This window comes from Cynara cardunculus (assembly GCF_001531365.2).
Source record: "Cynara cardunculus var. scolymus isolate 2C chromosome LG 2, CcrdV1, whole genome shotgun sequence".
Lineage (NCBI taxonomy): Eukaryota > Viridiplantae > Streptophyta > Magnoliopsida > Asterales > Asteraceae > Cynara > Cynara cardunculus.
Window position 1 is genome coordinate 13,547,999 of NC_037529.1, and position 4,904 is coordinate 13,552,902.

At 37.4% G+C, this 4,904-nt stretch overlaps 1 pseudogene; it reads left to right on the forward strand.

Annotated features, from left to right (window-relative positions):
• The first annotated feature begins 810 nt into the window (after window positions 1-810).
• LOC112505912 lies at window positions 811-4,691 on the forward strand (annotated as a pseudogene).
• Window positions 4,692-4,904: the final 213 nt, after the last annotated feature.

The window sequence follows — 4,904 nt, forward strand, 5'->3', positions numbered from 1 at the left end:
ATAACAGTAAAAAAATATTGATATAAAAGATTAATAAAAGAATTAAACATTTATTTACCTAAACATTTATTCTTTAAAGAAATTAAAGAGAAAACATTTTTTTTCGATATAGAAGGGGGCGGCCGCTCCAATCAAGAAAAAAAGTAAAGATTTTTTTTATTTTTAAATTTTTTATAAAAGATAGGAAGCAAAAACCAAGGACAACACATGGGAGGAAGCTAAACCGAAGCAACCACCAAAAAAGGGAAGAAAAGGGAGAGGAGAAGAAAGAAGGAGGGGAGGGGGGGGGGGGGGGGAAGAAAGGAACCAACCACTAGGGAAGATTCCAGACAAACTTAGCACGAACAACGTTTGGGGAAGACTTCATGATAAGGCCAATCAGCCAGGATCAGACATCATCAGAGATGGTCTTGACCACCATGTCAGAAGATCTTCTCTTATTTTTGAAGATGCGATTAATCCTTTCTTGCTAGAGGTGGTAAACGGTTCTAGCAAGCACTAAGCGATGAATGATAGACCAAATGGTCTTGCCTTTGGTGTCTTGCTGGAACATATTGATAATATCAAACCAGTTATCCGGGATAACAGGGAGGTTCAGTTTGGGCTTAAGGCCATTCCAAACCTGGTTAAGAAACGGATACTCAAAGAATAGATGTTGATGAGAATCAGACCCGTTAAGACAGAAAGCACAAGACAGATTAGAATAGGCCTCCCAGAACCGAAGCTTATCATGCATCTTCAGACACTGCTTGAGGGAAACCCAAAGAACAAAAGCACGTCTGGGATGTTTTAAGAGAACCAAACCATGTGATGCCACCCGACATCCGGCTCATTGGGATGGATGGAGAGTTAGACCTCATGGATAAAGAAAGAAGTGAGACAACCATCTCTTTTTCTCTAGAGAAGTTTATCAGGGACAGAAGGGGAAAGGACATGAGGGGAGGAATCATGAATAAAGGGATTGGGACTGTCCCTCAGGTGGGGGCAAGTCCAGCTTCCCTGACAGATAATGTCCTTAACGTAGGCGTTGAGGGAGAGGTTAGTGCTGAGGATATTACGGGGAGAGATTTGCCGACAGAGGGGGCCAACAGGGTGCCAGTTATCAAACCAGGCAGAGGAGGAAGCACCATCACCTATCTGGGAGACAATGAAGTCTCGTATCTTATCCCGCATGCCCAGGATCTTTCTCCAACCCCAACCAACATCGTTACAGATCGGGGCATCCCAGAAATTTCGGTCTTGAAGCCTGTAGGAGTGGATCTATTTAACCCATAGAGAGTCCTTATTGGTAAGGATTATCCAAGTGTTGGAGGCCATAAGGACAAGATTCTAGCTGGTTAGGCTCTTAATATCAATCCCTCCTTGAGACTTTGGAAGGCAGATGGCCGGACTAGGGAACATGCCGACACTCCAGAGAACTCATCAAGAGATTCCTTTATGATACGGACAAAATCACTATCACCATGTCAGAATATCAGAAGATCATCAGCAAAGCAAAGTTGCATGATCTTTAGCTCCTCAAAATTCTAATGATAAGAAAAGGTGCCCGTCTCACTGATTTTTCTTTTGGTCAGGAGGTTAAGAACCTCCATAACCAGGGTGAAAAGATAGGGGAAAGGGGATTACCTTGCCTCAAGCCATAACCTCCCTTGAAATAGCCATGGAGGTTTCCATTATTACTGACCGAGTAGGAAGCAATGGAAACACATGTCATAATCCAGTTTATCATGGTAAGAGGCAAGTCGTACCCGAAAAGGGCGGCACGAAGAAAATGTCAATCGATAGTATCATAAGCCTTTTTATGTTTTAGTTGGTTTGGTTTTTATGTTGTATTCAATAATGACATAAAAATAATAATAAAATTAATCATTTATTTATATAAATATTGATTAAAAAGGTAACAAAAGAGAAAAAAATGAATTAATTAATAAATTATATTAATTCAATTGTAATACAAATATTTAAGTAACTATAATAAAAGAATTAGACAACAAAAAAAATGATTGTAGATAAGGCTAGGGGTGTATTTAGCAGGGGTTAAGGGTGTCGATACCCCCCAAAAAATTGTTACTTTGGTTGATTTTGACTTTCTCCTAATACTGTATTGTCATAATGACAAACTATAAATTTAATATATTGAAGGGTTTATTTTCCACCACATAAAACAAAAGGAAAATGACACAAATAGACATTTAACCTATTTAAATTGGTCTTTTGATTTTTTTTTTGGTCGGATTTATCTGGATGTCACTATGTCCATAGTATCCATGTCCGAACTATTGTGGATCTGACTAAAAGGCGAAAAAAAATTATTAAATTCAATCTATGTCCGCAATTGCGACGATGCCACTTACTAATCTCGTGGAATTTGATTTTTTTTTTTTTTTGTCTTTTAGACAGGTGCGTAATATTGTGGATGTGGATATTGCAAACGTAATGACATTTTGATAAACTCAAAAGAAAAATGACTAAAAGATCAATTCGAATTTGATGAAATGACTATTTGAATCAATTTTCCAAAACAAAATCTTCCATTATTGTTTCGTTCTTCTTTGAAATTCTATAATTGGAAATTAAAGTAGACATGTAATTTCCCTTTTTTCACCTTCACCTTTCTCATATAATTTTCATTATCACATAACGAAGCAAAAATACCGAAAATATGTTTTATTTTCCAGTGATTATATAATTTCAAATATTTGCAGATGAGGGGGAAAATAATGAATAAATTCGCTGATCTAATCGACGAAAACATTGAGGAACTAGCACTACTGGAAACCCTTGATGCGGGTAAAGTTTTTAGCTTCGAGACCACTGTCGACATTCCTAGCATATCAAAAGAACTCCGCTATTTTGATGGCGCCGCAGATAAAATTCACGGAAAAACTTTGAAATTGTCTAGCGAGTTTCAAGGCTATACTTTGCTCGAACCCATTGGCGTAGTTGGTCTTATCATCCCATGGAACTTCCCTAGTGCCATGTTTATTCTTAAATGTGCACCCGCTTTAGCCGCCGGCTGCACGATGGTCGTGAAGCCTGCAGAACAAGCACCCCTCCCAGCTCTCTACTTGGCCCATTTGGCTAAACTCGTAAGCAGAAATATATATATATATATACATATATATATATATATGTATATATATATATATGTGTATGTATGTGTGTGTGTGTGTAGAGAGAGAGAGCGGTTCAAAGGAGAATGCTAACTATTTAAGAAAACTAGAAAAAAATCGTTAATGTACAAAATCACATGTGATTTTATATTGAATGGAAGCGGGCGACTTTTGAGGTCACTTAAGTTGCAGGCAAAGTCGCTCGAATCATATATGATTTTGTACATTAATGATATTTTTTTCTTAAATAATTAGCGTTCTCGTTTAAATCTGTCTATATATATATATATATATATATATATATATATGACACTTTAAAAAATTACATTGATACAACAGATGTTCTCACATTTTATCTGTTTTTTTGAATATATAGGCAGGGATCCCAGATGGGGTTCTCAATGTTGTGACAGGATTGGGACATATAGCAGGTGCTGCTGTAGCCTCACACATGGATATAGACTCTGTTGGTTCTTACAAACTATACTCTTTAAAAAATATTGTACCTAACCCAATAATTTTTAATACAACTGGTAAAAGTTATTGATAGCTTATAACCTGAAGATTATAAAGAGCTCACAAATCTATTTTTGTAATCCATGTAAGATGGATTGTTACAAAAAACAACGGTTCTTCCCTCGTGATACTTATATCCATTATGGTCTTCTTTTTCAGGTTAGTTTCACGGGATCAACAGAAGTTGGACGGCAAATTATGCAGGCTTCGGCTACGAGCAATTTGAAAACAGTCTCTCTTGAACTTGGGGGTAAATCCCCGCTCATAATCTTTGACGATGCAGATGTTGATGAAGCCGCATATCTTGCTCTCTTTTGGGAGTCTTGCTAATAAGGTATATTTCACATGTTTCATTTGATTATTCCACATAGTTTAGATTTTAAATCGGTTTCATCTAAAATCTGTAACTTCAATTTGTGTGTAGGGAGAAATTTGTGTGTGTAGTTCGCACGTATTTGTTCAAGAAGGGATTTACGATGAACTCATGAAAAAATTGGTTGAAAAGGCGAAAACCTGGATCGTCGGGGATCCGTTTGATCCTTCCACTTGTCAAGGACCACAAGTAATTACAAGATAAATTAAAACCTCACCTAAAAAGGAAATATTACCGTTTTAAGTAACATCCCGCCTTTTTTTCATAGGTTGATAAGAAACAATACGAGAGGGTACTTTCGTACATCGATCATGGAAAGAGAGAAGGCGCAACGTTGCTAATCGGTGGTAAGCCTTGCGGAGAAAAGGGATATTTTATAGAGCCAACAATCTTTGAAAATGTAGCGGTATGTGTCAAACGAAACGTTTCAGATACTGAAGTCGCATATTTGTTAATTCTCTTTTGTTTTTAACCAGGATGATTCGCTTATCGCAAGGGATGAAATCTTCGGTCCGGTAATGGCTGTCATGAAGTTAAGTAAGTCCAATTTTTAAGTTTTACAGTAATATCTAATTTATAAGTTCAAATTTTGAAAATAAATAGTTTGGAATAATAATTGTAGAACGGTTGAAGAGGTGATAAAGAGAGGGAATGCAACGTCATATGGTCTAGCGGCTGGGATTGTGACGAACGACTAGAACATAGCAAATAGGGTGTCGAGATCGATCAGGGCTGGTATCATTTGGATAAATTGTTATCTCCCTTTCATCCCACGTTGTGTCGTCCCATGGTGCTTCTTGGCGATATCGTTATCATCCCACATCGTCTCCTCCCATGGTGGTTGTGCTGGCCATATCCTTCTCATTTCATGCATCTCCGTGAATCTCTACTCTCTCACGATA